The following is a 17,044-nucleotide window of genomic DNA, read 5'->3' as shown; positions in this document are numbered from 1 at the left end:
AGAACATTTTGCGTATGGGAAGTCTTATATCAATTTGCAGCAAAGATACAAAATGACTAATTTAATTCAACTGGAAACATTTTTAAAAATTTCAAGATAAACACCTTTCAGACTTCAAAGCTTCCCAAAAAAGAGCACTGATGTCAATGTTTAGATTTAACAACAATTGTAATCAGTGCATCATTTGATGCATAAATGTGTGGCTTCTCCTTTCCAACACATACCTACAAAGATGCAAATTAATGCCAGATTTGTTACAGTGTCTATATCTGATTATTGCTATAGTAACGTGCTTATTTCCCACAGAGTTTACAAAAAGTATATATAGATTTGATGAGAAATAATAACAATTTTATGACTAAGTTATGCAAGTATCGTGTCAATGTCAACTGAGCCTTTAACAGTGAAGTTCAGTTTCAGATCACTGTTCAAATGGTCTTTCTGACCTTGTGTATGAAGTGTTTTTGCTGCCATATTGTGGAGAAATTGAAGAATGCTTTTGCATGTGAGCTAATAAACCATATATATGACCTTTTTTGCTATTTTATTTTATTTGGTTTTGCTGACATCTTATGGCCACACTGAAGAATATATTTGAATGAAAACTAGTCTTTTCCCTACTATAGTTATGTGCTTTTGCTGCCATCTGGTGGTTAAATGTAAGAATGCACTTGAATGTACATATTTTATGAACACATTTGAATGCAAACTGATAACGGGTTTTTTTTTATCACTCTAGTTATTTGGTTTTGCTGTCTTTTTGGAGTTAAACTCAATAATGGATTTCAATGTGAATTGCTGTGTTTCCTTACTACTGTAGTTATGTGCTTTCACTGTACTCATGTTTTTAAATTGCAGAATGCATTTCAATGTGAATTCATAATGCTTTTCCCTGCTATACCTATGTGTTGCTCCTGCCATCTTGTAGCTCAGTTGAAGAAAGCATTTGAATGTGAATTATTTTGTTTCCTCTTATGTTTTATGTGCCTTTTCAGTCATCTGGTGGCTTAATTGAAAAATGCATTTGAATGTAAATTGAAATACAATGTTTCGCTTGTTACAGTTGTTGCTCCCATCTTGAGGCACAATTCAAGAATGCATTTCAACATAAACTAATCACATTTCCTTATTAGTGTAGTTAGGTGCTTATGTGGTTTTCTTGTGGTTAAACTGAAGAATGCCTGTCAGTGTAAACAAGGGTTTTCCCACTATAGTTATGTGCTTTTGCTCCCATCATGTGGTCAAATAAAAGAATACATTTGAATGTAAGTGATTTTCTATACTAACGTACTTTATGTATCTTTGCTGCTATTTTATAGCTAAATTGAAGAATGCATTTGAATGTAAACTGGTAACATTTTCCCATATTACTCTAGTTATCTATGTTTTAAAAATCTTGCTGTGTTCTTGTGGCAAGATTGAATAACGCATTTGCATATAAACAGGTTTTTCGTTACTATGATATTTATTGGCTTTGTCTACTGCCTTGTGGGTAATTTGAAGAATGTGTTTCAATGTTAGAATAATTGTTACTAAAGCAATTATGCACTTATGCTACCATCTTGTGGTGAAATTCTAAAATTCATTTACATGCAAACAGCTTTTCCTTAGTAATGTAGTTAAGTGTTTTTGCTGTCTTTCTTGGGCTACCTGAAAGGAAGTCTCTGAATGTGAATGAAAATACATATGTTTTCATTACATTGTGATAATTCTTTTATGTGTAACTGTTATTAAAAATTAATACATGTTTGACAAATAAAATTTTAAGCATCAAAAATGTAAAAAGAAGGCACAATTACCCATGATTTCAGGTTAGAATTGATTTGTGATTTTGTGTTCAGAAGCAGGGTCTATATCATTCACACTGCTGCACTTCTTTCATTATACAATCAGGTTTTCTGTTGTTTGTGTGTTACCATTTTGATTAGTTCTGAACCCTAAATCTTTCAGTGTTTATCTATACTCAAAGTTTCTATATCTTGGTTGGTTTAAATTTTAATTCATCCTCCTTTCCTTCATTTACTTTAGTGTTTTTTTTTTAAATTTTATTTAAGAGGAAAAAGAGAAAAACACAAAACAAAACAAAGCAGTGTAAGGGTACACGTAATACAGAACTACAAAAAAAAAAAAAAAAAAACCATAACAGTAAGAAATCACCTGTTAATAGATTACATATTATCATCTTGGAAATAGTTGCTCAAATCACAGTATCAAAGAATACAAAGTGGACATTCAAACAGAGAGACTGCAAACACCTGTGTTCAATGATCCAAAAACATTAATAATAATATTTACTTTAGTGTAATAAAAAGATGTGTGAAAAATCTTGAAAAAATATGTAATTATTTGCACAACAAATTCTAGAAAATGCCCTGTTCAAAGATTTCATGTATTTATAAATTCATTTGAGGAGGCTGAGTTCATTCTATTTGTTTTGTCCACTGGTGCTGGGACAGTGGATCTTGTGAGAAGAGTCTGAGTCCACACTCTGTGCCTCCCTTTGCTCCCCGAAGAGTGGGACCTGGAAAAAAGTGTAAGGACACACATATTGTTGGTTAGATTGAACAGAACCCCATGGTCCATGACAATATCCAGGCCACAGGTGAACAGGCACACATATGCCTTTGGAGAGTGGAGTAATCTGTGAGTCCAGCAATGTGAAAAAATCTTAAACAGCAGTTAGAAGTCAGCACTTGGATTCTGGTAAACTCCACCTACAGAAGACCAATCCCAGCCTCCACATTCAATGGCCAAGATCATCTTCTAGCCCAGCATATTTCTGGGATCCACATGGACACTATCACAGAAACATAAACACCAGAGATACTTTACTACTTGTATTCTCCCTTGTTTGTCTGATTGTCTATTCTTTTCCTGTCTGGTTGAATGTTGTCTTGTTTGGTCATATTCTGTGGTTATTTTTGGTTTTGGGAATTTTTTCTCTTTACTCTTTCTCTGGGATCCTATTCCTTTCTTCCTTTTCTTTTTTTCTTCTTGATTCTCTTTCTCTTTGTTCTTTTTATCACTGTTTAGGTTTCTCAGCTTTCATTTTTTGTTATGCGCTATTCAGTCAGTTTTTCCTCAAGTACTTTTTGAAATTGTAATTTAAATTGAATAAACATTGATTCTGCTCTTTCTGATTACTTCACATCTTATTTCACTTTTTTTCTCCTGTGGACTCGTTTCCCAAAACTTGAAAGTTCATCCCTCAACCTCCAGCATTGAGTACATTATATCTGACCTTATTAAATATTTTAGCCTGGCCTTTACCCATCACAATGCCTTAGCCCCCTGCAGAGCTGAAAAATCACTGTACTGAGGGAGATGTGTTGCATACAAGTGTGTGGAATACATTTGATTTTGTTGTACAACCTTAGAGTTTGCTCCTGTGGATAGAGGTAGCAGGTTAATGGTTCCCATAGTTTGTCACCAGTTAAAACATTCTTGAAATTATTGTTAATATTAGCTATATGACTTAGCCAGGATTTTATAAATTTTATAAACAGTTTTTTTCCCTCTAGGATGACACTGCTATTGTATGGGATCATAATCATCACCATAGCCCAGTGCCATAGGATTGGTAGCTGAGTCAAATAGTAATTTTGAATCTTTATCAATTAGGAAGGAATGTTCTTAGGATGTCTATACAGAACCACTTCCATTTAGAGAACTTCCTAGAAGAGCAAATTAATCCTAGGGCAGCTTGATACTAGTGATACTTCTACATGTCAAAAGAAATTGATAAGCATGAACATAGAAACATAGAAAAGAATCAGATCACCTGTCAAAAAAAGTACATCAGAATCACAGAAGACTTCTCAACACAAACAAGTAGAGTTTACAGTGCAGTATTTCAAGCCATGAGGAGAAAACAACTTCCAACCCACATGGAAGTACCCTGTAAAATAATTTTAAAAATCCATGGAGAAATAAGATACTTCCATGAAAAAGAACAAGTAAAGAAATTCATGAATAGCAAATCAACCCTGTAAACAATATATAAAATTACTCTATGAAGAGACAAATATGGCCACAATTTAATGAACAACAACAGAAAGAAACCACCTAGCAGGGCAAAAAATTAAACATAATGGGAAAGCAGGAACCAACATCAGGAAAATACCATGACAGAGATAAAACAATCCATATCATCTATAATTTTCAGTGCAAACTGCCTCATTTCATCAATCAAAGAAACAGACTGGCAGAATGTATCAAGAAACAAGTTCCAAAAATATGCTACCTGTTAAAACATACTTAGCTCAAGATAAAATTTATAGACTGAAAGTCAAAAGATGGAAAACAAACTCTATGCAACAGGAATTCTTAAGAAAGCAGAGCTAGTTATGCTGTTTGCAGGAAATTTGAATGTCAAATCAAGAATAATGAAAAGAGATAAGGAAATTCATTACATACTTGTTAGGGGAAAACTTCAACAGAATGAAATAGCAATCATAATATAAGGAAGGTAGTGTGTCCACTCTAACCAGGAAGGATCAATGCAAGAGTTTAAGCCCACAGGAAGAGAAAAGAGAGTTTCAACAAAGAATAAATAGCTAGTGGGTTACTCAGGGTATTCCCTGAGTCAAGACCCACTGTGTAGCGGAGAGTTTAAAATCCTGTGGAAACATGTTGACTGCTGGCAACCTCAGAGACCTCCACAGAGAGATGCAGCAATACAATTCAGTAGTGGAAGTTTTGAGATTCACTGTTTGGTGAGTTAACTGGATCTGGGTATACTGCATCAGAGGGTGATCATCCATGAGTCATCCTGGAGGGATCCAACTGACCTGAGGACTCAGAATAACTACTGGGTCTGTTGAGTGGCTATCAGCTGCTTCAAGGCCACAGAAACTATGCTGACTGCTGACAGCTGAATGGGTCTGGTTCCAGGCTCACAAGCAGAAAAGGTTCTGACTTCAGCAGAAATAAATGTTCCCTTACCTGTCCATAAAGCTACTGTTGGCTTGCTAGGGTATATTAGCATGGATTTGGACTCTGTCTCTACCCATTGTTTTACAGTAACAACAGAGATAAAACTTGAAGCTGACATGTTTTCCTCTATGTCTCATTTCTTATTTGGTTTTCTTCATTGTTTGAACTTGATTTTTATAAATGAGTCTGGTTTCCAGTATTTTTGTGGTTGTTGTTCAGTTCTGTATTTTATTTCTTCCTTCTCGTTTTCCCTCCTGTCTTTTACAGTAGTTTCCCAGCATTTGCATGATCCTCCATTGTCCTATAGACTTGGTTAAAATTTCTTCCTCTTCTTTTTCTCTATTTTACCGCTAAATTCTTTTAAATATTCTCCTGAGTGTAACATTGGCATACTAAGGACTTATTTAGTTTCTAGGAATTTTTGGTTTAAGTTAGATATGGATACATAACCATAAAAGCAGGTCGTAAGTTTAAAGTTGATAAATTAACGGACAATTCAGTTTGTCATTTTCTAGGCTACAGTTGATGCTATTGTTGGCTGTGCCACTTTAGATGAAGTGACATAATTTTTCTAACAACCTTTCCTTTCTGCACACTAGAATGAGATTGCTTATGGGTCATAGTAAATACAGTGGACCAGTGACTAAGAATCAGGGATTGGACCAAGTAGGCACCAGCCTCTAATCCCCAATACATTGAGTTGGTAGGATCTTGCAACAGACTAAAACCCCAAATCCAGCACCTCTGAAGACATCTCTAGCAAGTTGTCATTTAATGAAGGTTATAAATATTAGCAGTGAACCTACTCACTGTGTACTAGCATCAAATCTGGAATTAAGGTAAAGAAAAAATAGAAAAGGCAAACACACTTAATATAAGATGCATCTGCAGACATTCAGTCCAGGGGACTATGATGTGGGAAAATCTGAAAGTCACTCACCTGGCATCTCTGAAGTGGTAGAACAAAGAAAATGAATGAGGGTCTCTAAAACATCAAATCATATATTATTTCTCAGATAACTATAGAGGTGGTGACTACAATGAGAAACAACCTTAGTGACTCAAGTACATACAGATAAAAATAATGGAGCTTGGCAAAATGATGGAAACCATGAATGCCCAACATAGGAAGGAAATTGAATCCACAAGACAAATTCAAGCAGTTGTTCAAGAGATTAAAAATTCCATTGACAATATCTGCAGCATGGCCTCCCCCTAGCCTCAGGACTGGTTATGCTGCTATGCCATATTTCCCTCACATGCCATGGATGCCTGAACTAATGTCACTGCCCCACTTCTTGGCCCAGGACCATTTATGCCACCACATGTTCTTCCTGAACATCTGGTGAAAGTCCAGATCCAGGACATTTTCTGGCCCCAGTGGGACACTCCCTACTGCCTGGACTTAACACTGCTGTCAATGTTCAGTTCCCAACCTTTCTCCCAGAACCTTGGACTACAGGAGGGTAACCATGATAGCTTGATGGGAGATTCAGTAATTGCCTCACCCAAAGATGATCTCAGCAGGCTCCAGTGAGTGTGATGACTATGACCCTAAAATACAGGTATACGGTGGGTGAATATTGCCAGTAGAAAAGCTCTCTTAAACTAACTGCAAGACACTGGTGAGTGTGGCAAGAGTGTGGGTGACTCCTTCCTGCACACAGAGCATCATGCAGGGTGAGGAGTGTATCAATAAGGACTCCCCCAACTTGGAGAAAATCAAAAGGGCTCATGAGACTGACAGGCACAGAATAGGGACACAGTAGGGAATCAACCAACACAAACACTATAGACTGGGAGATTTGGTGACCCAAAATAATATGAAAATAAAGTAACATCAAGAACTAAAAGTGGAACTACATCAATACTCCTAGGCTTGGCAGCCAAAGAAGAATATAGGATTCACCTAAAAGGCCCTGCATGGAGAAGTCAGGTGACTGGCCTACCTATTCATTGTGGGACCCAGCAATTGGAAAAATATCAACCATACAGTAGGACCCCAAGATACACACTACAAGTGGTACTGATGGGCCAAATATTGACCCAAAACGGGAAAATAGCAAAATAAGTAATCAAAATGCAATAGAAAAAAAAATAGTCCACCTGGAGCAAGTACAGGAAATGTTGAGACAGAGGACCTCAAAAGGATCTGAAAACATAGTGAGTGAAAAAAAAAAAAAAACCTCCATGAGGCTCTAGAGGAAATCAAATTACAAGTACTCTCCCATGTAAAAAGAAAAATAATAAGCTTAGTAAAGGAACTGCTCAGTGCAGCTAAAGAAGAAATAGATAAGAAAATACAGGAGCATGGGAAAGTGATAGAAATCTTGAATGAACAATATATAAAACAAGCAGAATTCATGAAAAAAAAAAATAACTCAAAGAGACACCCAAGAAAAGAAAACATTCTATTCAAAGGTGGAAAATCTGTTTAAATGAAGCTGAGGGTAGAATTTCAGACCTTGAGAACATGATTGCAATTAGTGATCATAAAAGGATAGAACTTTAAAAAATAACAAATCAGAATGAAACGACAATCCAGCAGATTAACGATGATGCCAAGAACAATAACATAAGATCAATAGGCCTCATTGAAGTTGCAAGAGTCAATGCAAATGACACAAATAAAATATTCGCAGAAATAATGAGCAGAATATTTTCCAAACTTGGGGAATAAATCTGATGCAGATCAGTGAGACATATAGAATGCCAAACAATCACAATCAGCATAAATCTAAACCCAGTCATATAATAATTAATATCCCAGAAATGCAGCAAAAAAAAAAACAGAATACTAAAAGTTGATAGAAAAAAGACACAACTTACCGATCAATAAAAGCCCACTGGAATCACAGTATACATTTCAGCACAAACCCTCAAGTGAAGATGACCTTGAAGTGAGTTATTTCAAGCACTGAAAGAAAACTACTTTCAACACAGACTCATGTATCCAGGAAAATTTTCATCCAAATTTAATGGAGAAACAAGATATTTCCATGACAAAGAACACCTGAAGAAATTCATGTCAACCAAACCAACCTTAGAAAGATCATTAAAAGACACACTAGACAGTCATAAAAGTGACTACAATATCCAGAACAACAACAGAAAGAAACCTCATGTAGGACAAATAATTAAACAAGGTGATAATGCAGAAAGCAAACCACAGGACCACCACATGGCAAAGTTGAACCAGGACATATCAGCAAAATCCATAAAATTAAATGGTCTCAATTCACCTATCAAAAGAAATACCTTGACAGAACGGATCAGGAAACATGATCCCACAATATGCTTATACAAGAAACACATCTAACACAGAAGGAAACTCATAGAATAAAAGTCAAAGGATAGAAAACAGCATGCCATACAACAGGAACCCAGAAAAAATGAGGAGTAGATATGCTATTTGCAGTCAATATGAACTTCAAATCCAAAATGATTAAGAGATAAAAAAGGTCACTACATACTCATTAGAGGAAAAATTGAAGATGAAGAGCTAACTATTATAAATGTATATTCACCAAATACAGGAGCACCCAACTATATAGGGCAAATACTAATGGATATGAAAAACCAAATACACAAGAGCACAATTATTACAGGGGACCTTAACACCACATTGTCACAAAGAGATAGATCAACTAGACAAAAAGTCAGTGAAGAAATAATAGAACTTAATCAAACCTGTGAGCAATTGGATTTACTACATATTTATAGAGTCTTCCACCCAGCCACGTGAGAATACACATTGTATTCAGCTGTGCATGGGACTTTCTCCAACATAGACCATTTATTGTTCCATAAAGTATTCTTAAGAAATTGCAAAGGTATTGAAATTATCCCATGCATAATATCTGACCATAGTGCACTGAAATTGGAAACTCATGGCAAAAGAAACTTGAAAACCTAAATCTATACATGGAAATTAAATAACAACCTTCTAAATAACCAGGGGGCTACAGATGAAATTAAAGAGGAAATAAAGTAATAACTACAATTCAATGAAAATGTAGAAAAAACATACTATAATCTGTGGGATGCAATGAAAGCAGTTTTAAGAGGAATATCTATTAAAATAAACTGCCATGTTGAAGTCCGGGGTTTCACATAGATAACAATTACCATCAAGGCATGGAGTTTATAATATTTTTATAATGGTCTCAGGAAGTTAACACAGGAAAATGCAGGAAATCTATCCACAACACCAAAGACACAGATTATTTAGTCAAGAGCCTAACCCCCACAGCAATGTCCCACATGAGTCTAGATAAAAATCCAGAGCCTAGGACAATGCCTCCCATGAGTCCAACTGGAGGTCCATAGCCCACAAGAAGGACTCATACCAGTCTCTTTTACTGATCCATGCCAGAAAGACCCAAGCTTCAGTGGTGGAACCCAGAAAGTCTATGCCAGCAGGATGAAGGAGCTGTACTAGTGAGATGGGGGTTCTATGCTGGAGCCGAGAAGTCACACTCACAACACAGACCAGGGTTATGCTGAAAGGCAACACAGCTTTCCTAAGTGACACAGATGCTCTGAGCTCCTGCAATGGCAAGCACAATGGGGTACATGCCTGGAAGCAGCGTGAGGAGTTCATACTGGAGACCAAGCAGCACATTTCTTCCCCTCCAGAGCCAGGAAGCAATGCTCGATCTGAAGACGAAAGCTTCTTAAAGAGAACCTACAGCCCACACATCAATTCGCAGGAGAACACACAGTGCCTCCATAACACATTAACCCTCAACGCCTCCTTCTTCTCCACTTATGTATCCTGGCAACTTTCCTCAGGTGGAGCATCTTCGCTCAATGCCATGCTGATGTAATCCAGCTTGCATTAAGTTGACCACCAGTTATTAATCCATAACAATCCAACCCTGGTCAACTTAATAACAACACACATTTCCTTAAACTTTAGTCCACAGTTGAAGCTTTGTTACATTAATACAACAATTACATACACAATTCTTTTTATATTTAATTCCTGCATCAAAACCAAAATATTTAAACGGTGATCAAAGTTCAACATTAAAACACAGTACTTAGACATTTTAACCTGGTTACAAATATATAAAATATGAAAATCAAACTAAAAGAACAATTATATTCACAGTCCTTGCATCCCATTAACTTTTAACATGGCATGGCAAGACTAAAATGTAAAGATTTCCTGCAATTCAAATGTACTCTTGATTTTTTATTGTCCTATTCTAAACAAAAGTGTTCTCTGTTTAATCTTGCAACCCACTCTTCCAAAAGAGCCTTCTTCTTGGCCAAATGTTTTAAATTACTGTACTGGCTATTTGCTCTAAATTTTCTCTATAATAACCATGCTACCTTCCCAACAGTAGACTGCACTAAAATTCTTCTGCCACCCTGGTAATATCTCTAAACTACCTGGACTCCAGCAGACATTGCAGTCTTTCCCAACAGAAGCCTCCCAAGCTTCATTTTAATTGGCAGCATTTCCATCAGTACTCCAATCTTCCAGGTTCCAACCAGAGTGTCCAAAATAGTACAGCATACAGGGGCTGTCTCTTTGGCCAGTCTCTCAAAAACATTTTAAATTAATTTCTAAGGCTCTTAAGTCACCTTATCATGCAACATAACAGCAATGACCCCACTCCTGGTACCAATGTCTTTTGAAGTCCGAGGTTGTACACAGAGAACAATTATGATCAAGGCATGGAGTTTATAATATTTTTATAATGGTCACAGGAAGTTAACACAGGAAAACGCAGGAAATCTATCCACAACACCAAAGACATATCATTTAGTCAAGAGCCTAAACCCCACAGTAATGTCCCACATGAGTCCAGATAAAAATCCAGAGCTCAGGACAATGCTTCCCACGAGTCCAACTCGAGGTCCAGAGAACACAAGAAGGACTCATACCAGTCTCTTTTACTGATCCATGCCGGGAAGACCTAAGGGTCAGTGGTAGAAGCCAGAAATCTATGCCAGCTGGATGAAGGAGCTGTGCTAGTGAGATGAGGGTTCTACGCTGGAGCCAAGAAGTCACACTCACAACAAAGACTTTGGGTATCCTGAAAGGCTCCACAGCCATCCCCGGTGACATGGAGGTCCCGAGCTCCTGTGATGACAAGCACAGTCTGGTACATGCCAGGAATCAGCTTGACGATTTCATCCTGGAGACCAAGTAGCACATGTCTTCCTTTCTGGTGCCAGGAAGCAGTGCTCAATGTGAGAACAAAGCGTCTTCAGGAGAACCAACAGCTCAGACAGCAACTCATAGGAGAACTCACAATGCCTCCTTAATGCCTCAACCCTAAATGCCTCCTTCTTCTCCACCTATTTATCCTGGCAATTTTCCTCAGGTGGAGCATCTTTGCTTAATGCCATGCTGATGTAATCCAGCTTGTGTTAAGTTGACCACCAGTTCTTAATGCATAACATGCCATATCTAGAAAACAGAATGATTACAAATAAACAACCAACTGCTTCAACTCAAGATTCAAAAAAAGAAGAATAAGTTAAACCCAAAGCTCATAGAAGAAGGGATATTGCACAGATTACAGCAGAAATTAATGCAATTGAATGTAAAAACTAATACAAAAAATTAATGAATCAAGAATCTGGTTTTTTTGAGTGAATAAAAATATTTACAAACCTGTAGCTAACCTTATCAAGAAAATGAAAGAAAAAAACCAAATTCATACAATAAGGACTGAAAAGAGAGAAATTACTACAGATACCATGCAAACCCAAAGAACATGAATACCTACTTGGAAAATCTCTACTCACATAGAGTGGAAAACACAGAGGAAATGGACAGATTTGTAAAAATATATGAACTACCAAAACTCAACCCAGAAGATATAGCAATTATGAATAACCCAATATCAGCTATTGAAATTGAAAATGTAATTAAAAACTTAGCAACAAAGAAAAGCCCATGTCCTGATGGAGTCACAGCTAAATTCTTCAAGAAATTTAGAGAAGACTTGATGTCAATAATCCTTAAAGTCTTCAATGAAATTGAAAACGAAACAATCCTACCTAAATCATGCCTGAAGGCAAGTACTACACTGATACCAACACCAGAAAAGGCCATACAAGAAGGAGATCTACAGGACAATCTCACTAATGAACTTTGATGCAAGGAGTTTCAATTATATATTGGCAAATAGAATGCAGAAAATTTTCAAGAAGATTATATATCAGGATCAAGTGGGATTCATTCAAGGAATGCAGGGATGGTTTAATGTAGACAAAACAATAGATGTAATATACCACATCAATAGAGCCAAAAGCAATAACCATGTGGACATCACAATTGATGCAGAAAAAGCTTTCAGTAAAGTACAACACATGTTCATGATAAAAACCCTTCAGAAACATGGAATACACCGTGCCTATTTCAATCTTATGAAGGCCATTTATGACAAAACTATAGCCAACATTATACTAAAAGGACAAAAACTGAAAGCTTTCACTTTAAAATCAGGAACAAGACAAGGATGTCCACTATCACCACTCCTATTCAATATAATTCTAGAAACACTAGCCAGGTCAATTAGACCAGAGAGAAAAATAAAAGGAATAAAGATAGGAAAGGAAGAATTTAAATTATCACTGTATTCAGATGACATGATACTCTACATAGAAGACAAAAATTCCATTAAAAGGCTTCTAGAGGTTGTAAACAAGTTCAGCAGTGTAACTGGATACAAAGGCAAGGTTCAAACATCAATAACATTGTTGTACACATCCAAAAAATCACCAAGAGAGAAGTTATGGAAATAACTTTCTTCACAATAGCATATAAAAATTAAATAATTTAGAATCAACCTAAGAATGTAATAGATCTATATGCTGAAAATTATTCTATGCTAAAAAAGGAGACTGAAGAGGATATTAGAAAATGGAAGGATATTCCTTAACCTTGGCTAGGAAGAAACAACATTGTGAAAATGACCATACTCCTAAAACTTTTATGCAGATTGAATGTAATCCCAATCAAAATACCATTAACATATCTCGCAGATCTAAAGAAAACATTTCTAAAATTCATTTGGAAACAGAAGAAATGTAGAATAGTAAACGCAGGTGGCATCTCAATTCCAGACTTGAAACTCTACTACAAATTCACAGTGATAAAATCAGCATGATACTGGCAAAGAAATAGATCTGAGGATCAACTGAAAAGATTAGAAGGTGAAAAACACAACTACAAAGACACTCAGCCACATGATGTTTCATAAAGGGGCTAAACATGCTCACTGGAAGGATAGCCTCTTTAATAATTGATGTTGCAAAAATTTGTTCTTCACATGGGTAAGAATGAAACCAGATACATGCCTATCACTATGCACAAAACTAAAGTCTAAATGGATGAAAGACCTAAATATTAAAACACAAACACTAACTCTACTGGAAGACAAGTTAGGTAGAAGTCTTGAAGACATAGAGGTAGTCAGAGAATTCAACAACAAAACACAAAGTGAATGGGAAACACTTCAAAGAATCAACTACTGGGATCTCATATTATTGAAAAGTTTTTACATGTCAAAAGTCAAAAGAAAACACCAACAGAGTGAAAAAAATTCCCACAGAATGGGAACAAATTTTAGCCAGTAACCTCTCAGACAAAGGAGTTATATCCATAATGTATAAAGAATTAAAAAGTATCAGGCCCTCTGCCAAATTCTAAGACCCTCCCCCAAAATGGGCAACTGAAACTAACACACAATTCTCAGATGAAGATATGCAAATGGCAAATGAATACATGAAGAAATTTCACCATAAAACTACTCATGGAACTGCGAGGAATACATTTTAATATTTTTTAGACAAAAAAATCCCAAATATGTGAAATAATGTATATAACTAGTTTGAATTATGCATTCCACAAAGCCATATATTTAAAAAACTGTACAAGATAAATGTTTCAATTGCTGATTTAAAATAAGAAAAAAATTAAACTTTGAAATGAATATCACACATAATTTTTATTCATGAATTTATGCTTACAAAGCAAGCATTTAGTCCCTGAGCTAAATCCTCAGCTCTAAAATTCTTTTATTTTGTTGCATGCATGTTGCCCACCTATATTCCAAGCTACTGGAGAGGCTGAGAAGGAGGTTCACAAGTTTGAAACCAGCCTTGGAAATTTAGTGAGACACTGTTTATATTTGTTTACCAAAGACTGGGGAAGTAATTCAGTGCTAGGGCACCCTTTGGTTGTGTTCCTAGCACTGCAACTGAACACAGAAATTTTTTTTTCTTTTTATCATTGTTCACATACATTTAGAGAAATGAAATCATGGCATGCTGAAAACTGTGTACTTAGTATGATATATGATGCACACCCAAGACATGTTCCTCTTGGTCCATGAAGGTTGGTTTCTTGCTTCTTAATATCTGAATGGAATCCTAGTGTTCTTGATGCACAGTGGATGTAGGAGTGCAGTGTGTCACTGTGGATGGTGAAAGTTTAAATGACCTTACAAATACTTCACTTCTCTCATGGCCACAACCTGGTTTTTCATGGTTAGTACTATGGAGAGTTTGGATCAGATAATTCCTTATGGTAGGGACCCTGCAAGATGCTGAGTGGTACTCTACCCCTACTCACCAGATGCCATCAGCATACATTCTTCTATTGGAACCAAATGAAAGTCCTTACCTTATGAAATCCACAGACAAGCAGCTATACACTGTCCTCACCTGTTGTGGGCCAGGATCACCTATGCTTCTTGCTGCATATACCTATGTATGGTGCCAGGACCACAGAGCCAAAATCAGTGTGCAGCTGGTTTCCCTCAACAGACACTGACAACATGCCCTGGGTTGCTTATCTCACTTTGCCTTCATGTTCTCACCTGTGAATCTGGAGCTGCAATGCTAGGGTGAATGAGTGTGGATATGTCCTCTGTGTCCACCCACTGTCTTTCAGTTACAGCAGAGATAAAACTTGAAGCATATGTTTTTTCCTCTGTGTCTAATGTCTTATTTCTTTAATCTTCTTTCTTTGCTGAGAATGACTAAACTTGAATTCAGTCATCTTAAACAAGGATATGTTGGCCCATATAGAATTAATGAATTCTGTGGACAATGATGATCTTCAGTAACTATGTAAAAGATTCCAAGCTTGGTCTAGCTAAAGATTTTTAGTTTCCTTAATTTACCTGCTACTTGGATTGAATAACATTGGAGGAAGGAAATGAAAAGATTTTTGGGACCTGAGTGCTTTAACTCCTGAGGAGCAAGAAGAAGGTCTGGCAGTGGTACAAGCAGCACTGGGCATCATGGATGTGGGCACAGAATCTGTCTATGGCTGACACAGCTGAGTCTTGTGAGGTCATACTCCTCAACCCCCACACCAGGCCTGCAGCTGGCCTGTCAGAGGAGCCCCAGGAATGGAGGCTGTTAGAGAGCTCTGCCAATGTGGTCAGGAGGCCCTGAGAATCAATGCAATGGCTTGTTGTGGCTGCAGGGATGGCTCAAGATCTTACTGGCTGTGGACAGAATCAGCCCCTATGTGCACCTCAGAGCAAGGCTCATTGCCAGTGCTGCAGACCAACCCTTGCTCCTCCTTGAGAATCAAGATCCTTGAGGACCAAAACATTTAAATTTTAAAGGAACTAGTGTTCCTACACTTCAGATAATATTTCTCTTCTTTTCCCTGGTTATTTCAGTCACACTGAGCACTGGTTGATCCCTATTAGTCAATACTTACTAAAAAACAGATTTAATGCCAAATATACAAAATACAAGCATATACAAAGCCAGGCTTGGTGACACACACCTCTCATCCCACCACTCATTAGGCTGAGTTAGGAGGATTGCTGCAAATTCAAGGCCAATCTAGGATACATTAGTGGGTACAAGGTCAGCCTATACTATATTGTGAATGCCTGTTTCAAAAAAGTAATATGGAAGATTGCCTTACAATGGCCACCACATAATCAGACATGGAAGAGCACAGAAGTTCCATCTGTGGTCTGGAGACATAAAGTATCCAGTTAAGGCCTAGAGCTAATTGTAGCGTTCCATCTTGTTAGTCTGTATTAAGAAACCAGTGTCTGTGAAAGAAACTAAAGGGTCTTCGCTGGAAGCAGAAGGTGTTGTCCAAGGTGAAAGTGAAGGCTGAAGCTCCTCTGAAGTAACAGGAGTGAGCATTCCTTTTTGTCTTTCTTTTATTCCAATTCAGGCTGCAGGCCCACTCAGTGAATCTCAGCAAATCTTTAGTAAGTCCCCTCGGCCACAGCCAGGGCTACACTCATGCAGTTTAGTTGAGTATTTCTTTCTGAAGTGACACAGTTTACTACCACTTCCCACTCCCATACTCTCAGCATCCCACCTCTCTTCTCTGGTCTCATCAGCATGACAGGTGTGGGCAACTTAACAAGGTTCCACCTTAAAATAAAAATGGCTTGGGATGATAATCAGTGCAAAGGTGCTGGGTTCAGTTGCTAGCATTGTGAATGAAGAAACAAATGTCATAATTGGTAGAAGAAATGGAAACCAAAAAGATAAAAAAGTATAATATTGTAATATTCAAATTAGCAAAAAATAGACAAAAGTGTTGAATGGAACTTTGTGTACTTCAGGAGAGAATTTGAGCAAGGTTTTCTAATGGTCCACTCTATTTACTATGACCCTTAGGCAATCTCATTGTAGTAATCAGAAAGAACAGCTGCTTCGAAAAATTATGTCACTTCATCTAAAGTGGCACAGCCAACAATAGCATCAACTGTAGCCTAGAAAATGAAAAACTGATTTGTCCACTAATTTACCAACTTTAACCTTACAACCTGGTTTTATGGTTATATAACCAAATCTAAATCAAATCAAAAATTCCTAGAAAGTAAATAAATTCTTAATATGCCAATGTTACCCTCAGGAGAGTACTTAAAAGAATTTAGGGGTAAAATAGAGAAAAAGAAGAGGAAGAGATTTTAACCAAGTCTGCAGGACAATGGAGGATCATGCAAATGCTGGAGAGCTACTATAAAAGACAATAGGGAAAAAGATCAGGAAGGAATAAAAGACAGAACTGAACAAAAACCACAGAAATACTGGAAACCAGACTCACTCATAAAAATCAAGTTCAAACAATGAAAAAAGCCAAATAAGAAAT

The sequence above is a fragment of the Cavia porcellus genome, unplaced genomic scaffold (assembly GCF_034190915.1).
Source record: "Cavia porcellus strain 051 isolate PalLab524CR breed Dunkin Hartley unplaced genomic scaffold, mCavPor4.1 scaffold_33, whole genome shotgun sequence".
In the NCBI taxonomy this organism is placed as follows: Eukaryota; Metazoa; Chordata; class Mammalia; order Rodentia; family Caviidae; genus Cavia; species Cavia porcellus.
The sequence above is the reverse complement of the archived record's forward strand: the minus strand, read 5'-3'. Positions refer to the sequence as shown.